Here is a 6061-nt window from a genome sequence, read left to right as displayed (position 1 = left end):
CTGTTGTGCGTTTAGAGGGAAGGGAACTTGCAGAACAATAAACGCCCAGCCTTGTCTTCCCGTGGTGAAGGATTCAGTCCAAAGATCACCCAGTGTGCAGACCCACGAACTGGTCAGTGATATTATGGATGCAGTTCTTACCTTCTGAGTGAGGGCAACCCCAGGGTCCGGTCCTACCTGGGCCTGTCCCTCAAGAGATGTCCCTCAGAGGTTTCTGGTGTGAGTTCCAGACCCAGGAGGGCCAGGTGGAGGATGAAGAGTGTTGCATTAAGACCAGAGGCTCTGAGAGACTTATGTCAGAAGGGAGTGGCAAGAGTCCTGCTTGTGGCTATTACATATGCTAAAGTGGTTAAAAATGAGCATTAAAGTATTAGCAGAGAAAGACGTGCATACTTACAGGATTCAAATATGGGATAAAGGATCGGGACTCAAACACATGAGTACAGTATCACGAAGTGCGACCTTTATGACCGAAGAAGGAAGCAGTCTGGTGTATTACCCTGTGTCTTCCTGCTTCCGTGTCACTACACTTCCTGTGGTTGCCCAGTGACACTCAGCAGCCATTCTTCTCGTCTTGACTTGATTACACAGTTGCAAGAACAAAATCCATTGTACTGGTAAAAATTAAAACATCACTGGGTTAAACAAAGGGCACAAGAAATTGCTGTATTGGTCAAATTCAGCTTTTGGAATTCAGATGTTGTCAAAGAACGTTTCAGCTGCATTTATTACTCTAAAATCTTAGGATTAAGCTCACTATGCCTGGATTATTTTCCTATGCAAAAATAATATACGTATATCTGGTCAGTATGTTGGAAAGCCCTCTGAAAACTGGTCATTGCCTGCCCTATGCCGGAAGAATCTGGAAGTTTGTGTTAACACTGGCAAGGGTAAACAGCTGTGTCAGTGCTTGATGACTCTGAGACTTGGCTGCTTGTTAGCAGAAAGTATATAGAAATCTTTGTCAGAATCGTGTGGCAGGGATCAAAAACAATTTTTTTTTATACGTGCTGATGTATTTTTCTGTTCTAAGTGGTTTAGGCTTGTCCCTACAGCATTTTTGCCACCAACCTTTGGCTGAGGTGGAAAAGGGGGAGGAGAGGGTGTAAGAGAAGCCCAATCAGACAGGAAGGGGAGAGAGAGCTCTTCAGTTGCCAGGAACGGATGAGACAGGATCAGGGTGCTGCCCTAGCCCAGGGATACAGGGGGCCAGGTAAGATGAAAGATACCCCAATAGAAACACTTACCCCAACAGGTTTAGGAAAATGCTGCAAGTGGGCAAACTACTGTTGCGTTTTCTCCCAGGAGGTGTCTAGGCTGATAGCCTGAAGCAGTCTTTGGGGGCTTTGGAAGAGATCCAGAAGCATCTGCTCCACTATGGTAAACACAGATGGTGGCCGAGAATTGAGAATTGGCAGGCTTGACCAAAGGTTGCCCTGCAGTGGAGGTACAGGGACCTCACCCCATTGTACAGAGGTGGGAGGATTCTCGTGACGACGGGGTGCAGGGAGGCAGCTCAAAGCTGAGGGTCCAGGTGGGAGTTGTATCTGAGTCTCCAGCAGCAGCAGCTGGAGGAAGAGCCCAGCAGCAGGGTGAGAGGTGAGAGGGCCATCTCCCAGAGAGCAATCACCACGCGGTTTGCCTGTCCCGAGAACACTGCAAGATATCTAGCCACAGATCCCTCAACAGGATGAGGGAGGATGGAGTGTCCTATCCAAAAGGGTTGAGCTCTCCTTTCCCCCAGAGAAGCAGAAGCCATATGGCTCAGACCCGAGGCCCCTCTCCCCCTTGATGCCCCTGCAGTACTCGGGGAGCAGAGAGGGAGGGGTGGGCAGAGAGCCCCTGGAAGGGCTGAGAAGCTACCGCAGAGTGAGTTCACTCAGAGAGTAAGAGGGGATTTTAACCAGAAGAGCTGGAGTATAATTTCCCCTCGCCTTTCATTTGGAGACTTTGAAACAAGCTAAAAAAATATTTAGGGAACAATGAAGAAAAGCATATTTCCTTGCACGTCTGAATTGTAGTGCGTACAATGTAATCCACTTACAAAAGTATACAGTGGCCAGTGGCATTGTCCTAAAAGGCAACGCGAAAGCCGCTGCCTTAACTCACATTTCCTGCATTGTAAAACTCTCTCAGTTGAAAGGATAACAGTTTAAACATGTTTGTGTCATCTGTTCCAGAGCGTATGATGGTTCTCTGATCTGCAGATTCTTTACGGGAAAGGATTATAGTTCATCATTTTTCATCCTGTAATTGATACACTAACTGCCTATCGAGACCCAGATTTCAGAGGCAAAGTACAGCTACTGGCTTTGTCTGCATATCTTACTCCGAAAACAATAAAAATGGGTGAAAAATACCGTGTGGCAGACACACCAAAGGTGTAAAAGCAGTTCTCAAGTGACCCTTCGGAAGCATTACCAATGGTGCTTTATGTAAAATCATTAAATGCCGACCTGGCGAAAAATTAAGACTGAATTTGCTGGAATGGTTACTGTAAATACTACAACCGAAGTGCCTGCTTTTCTGTAATTTGTGCTACAGTTTGAGCAATTTCTGTCACTTTTGACTTTGGCAAAATGTTCTTTCTCCAAATTAAAATTAACTCAAGACCCTTTAAGTAACTAAGTGTAACGTGGCTTATCAATAAGCTTATCAAAGAGCTGGAACCCTGCCCAGGCATTGCAAGCTCAGCATGCCTTTTGTAAGTTGTATGAAGTTCTTCATAAGAACAGAGTATTTTTGATCGTTATATTGTCAAGAATTGTTTAAGATTTTCAGGGTTTTTTTCAATGGAGTGTACTTTTGTTTTAACCAATAAACCAATAAAATTATTAATTATTAGTAAAGTTAAGTGCCTAGGAATTATATGAAGCCTTTTTTATTATGCTCAGTGCTGGGAGGAGGCATGTTAGGGTTCACACTGGGGACTATTCTTCCTGCCAGAAGGTCTTGTTATTCCCAAAACAGCTGCCTGGAACACCTACCCTTGTAGTCTGCGGGCTAAGGCACCTCCTTTATTTTTTTTTATTTTTTATTTTTTTGTTTGACAGAGAGACAGCCAGCGAGAGAGGGAACACAAGCAGGGGGAGTGGGAGAGGAAGAAGCAGGCTCCCAGCAGAGGAGCCTGACGTGGGGCTCGATCCCAGGACTCCGGGATCACGCCCTGAGCCGAAGGCAGATGCTTAATGACTGAGCCACCCAGGCGCCCCTAACGCACCTCCTTTAGGAAATGTGCTCGCCTGGGCAGTGAAGACAGCATGAGAGGGAACCTCACAGGAGGGTAGGGGAGGAGAGAGCCACAGGCAAAGAAATGCTTTTCCTGAGCCCTTACAATGTGCTGGGCACTGGGCCAAGCCCTCATGAGCAAATTGTTGCCTTAAAAAAAATTTTTTTTTCTTTTGTTGAAGTATTATGGACATAGAGACAAATGCACATAAGTGTACAACTTGATTCTCATAAAATATTATAAGATAAGCATACCTGTGTATTTAGCCCCCAAATTGAGAAACAGACCGTGACAGCACCCCAGAAGCCTCCTAATGTCCTCTCCTAATCCCTTCTGACCCTCCCCAGGAGAACTACAATCCTGACGTCCAGCAACATAAATTTAGTCTGCTTTTAAAAAGGTTTTTATTTTGAAATAATCTTAGACTCACAACAAGTTGCGAGAGTTGTACAGAGAGTTCCCACAGACCTTTTACCCAACTTCCCCCAGGGATATATTACAGAACCACAGGAAACCAGGAAATTGACGTAGGTCCAATAATAGTAACTTAGTTACAGGTGTTATTCAGCTCCTGCCAGTTTTTACACTCTCTTATTTTATTTTTATTTTTTGGAGTATAGTTCTATGAAATTTAATCCCACACATAGATTCATGTAATCACCACCACAATCAGGATACAGAAACGTTCTATCACCACAAAGAGTTTTACCTGGTTTTGAACTTGATCTAAACAGTACCCTACAATATACTTTATTCCTGGCTTCTTTCATTGAGCGTTGTTTGCAAGAGTTATCATTTGTGCTGTGTGTCGCTGTAATTTGTTTATTCTCATTGTCGTATTCCACTGTGTGTATCTCCTACAACTATTTATCTCTTCTACCATTGGTGGACACTTTGGTAGTTTCAATGTTTGTCTGTTATGAGTGGTGCTGTTAGGAACATTCTGGTGAATATATATAAGCGTTTCTGCAGGATATATACCGAGGAGCGGATTGCTGGGTCTTATGTTATGTGGATACTTATCTCTGGTAGGTAAAACAATTCAATTTTCTCAAGCAGTTCTACCAATTTACTGTCCCATTAGCAGTTCGGAATCCTGGCTTCCATATCCTTTCCAAATCTCAGTATTTTCTGTCTTCTTCCTTTAGCCATGCGATGGTAGGCATGTGGTAACTGTGTGGTGACTTTACTTTGCATTTCCCTATGATGAGCGAAGGTAAGCACCGTTTCATACATTTATTTGCCGCTTGGGTGTTATTTTTTGAGAAGTGCCTATTCAAGTCTTTTGCCCTTTTTAAAAATTGCATGGTGTTTTTTTCCCTTTTGTTGATTTGTAAGAGTTTGGATATGAGTGCTTTGTTTGATATATGCATTGCATTCTCTTCACTCACTCCATCTGTTGCCTTTTTTTTTTTAAATAAAAACTTAATTTGTTAGAGCAGTTTAAGTTCTTAGCAAATGAGTGGAAAGTACAGAGAGTTGCTATATACCTCTTTCCTCCACTCCCACCTAGTCTCCCCACTATCAAACATCCGGCAGCAGAGTGCTACATTTGTTACAATCAATGAACCTACACTGACACATCATTATCGTCCAAAGCCCATAGTTTACATTAGGGTTCACTCCTGATATACTTTCTGTGGGTTTGGAAAAATGGATAATGACATGTCCACCAGTATAGTATTTTTTGGTGTGGACATAAGTTTTCAGCTCATTTGGGTAAATACCAAGAAGTGTGATTGCTGGATTGTAGAGTAAGAATGTGTTTAGTTCTGGGGCGCCTGGATGGCTCAGTTGGTTAAGCGTCTGCCTTCGGCTCAGGGCGTGATCCCGGCGTTGTGGGATCGAGCCCCACATCAGGCTCCTCTGCTAGGAGCCTGCTTCTTCCTCTCCCACTCCCCCTGCTTGTGTTCCCTCTCTCGCTGGCTGTCTCTATCTCTGTCAAATAAATAAAAATAAAATCTTAAAAAAAAAACACCTTTAAAAAAGAATATGTTTAGTTCTGGGGCACCTGGGTGCCTCAGTTGGTTAAGCGTCTAACTCCTAATTTCAGCTCAGGTCCTGAGATCAAGCCCCGTGTCAGGCTCTGTGCTCAAAGGGGAGTCTGAAATTCTCTCTCTCCCTCTGCCCCTCCCTCTGCTTGAGTATGTGCATGCACACTCTCTCTCTCTAAATAAATAAATACGTAAAACCTTAAAAAAGAATATGTTTAGTTTAGTTTTTGTTTTATTTTTTTAGGATTTTTATTTATTTATTTGAGAGAAAGAGAGGAAGAGAGCACAAGGGGGGAAGGGGCAAGGGGAGAGAGAGCAGCAGGGAGCCTGACATGGGGCTCAATCCAAGGACTCCAGGACCCCAGGATCATGACCTGAGCCGAAGCCAGACGGTTAACAGACTGGGCCACCCAGGCGCCCCCAAAATATGTTTAGTTTTATAAGAAACTGCCCAACTGTCTTCCAAAGTGGCTGTACCATCTTGCATTCCTATTAGCAATGACTGAGAGTTCCTGTTGTACCACATCCTTGCCAGCATTCGGTGTTGTCAGTGTTTTGAATTTTGAGCATTCTGTGGTGTGTAGTGGTATCTTATTCTTGTTTTAATTTTAATCTCCTAATGAATATTGAGCATCTTTTCATATGCGTTCTTGCTCTCTGTATATCTTCTTTGGTGAGGTGTCTGTTCAGATCTTTTGTCTGTTTTTACATTTGAGTTGTTCATTTTCATATTGTTGAGTTTTAAGAGTTCTTTGTATATTTTGGCAACAGTCCTTTATCAAATATGTTTTTTTGCAAATATTTCTTCCCAGTCTGTGGCTTGCCTTCTCATTGTTTC

Source organism: Ursus arctos, unplaced genomic scaffold (genome assembly GCF_023065955.2).
Source record: "Ursus arctos isolate Adak ecotype North America unplaced genomic scaffold, UrsArc2.0 scaffold_23, whole genome shotgun sequence".
Classification (NCBI taxonomy): Eukaryota; Metazoa; Chordata; class Mammalia; order Carnivora; family Ursidae; genus Ursus; species Ursus arctos.
This window is presented reverse-complemented; position numbering follows the sequence as displayed.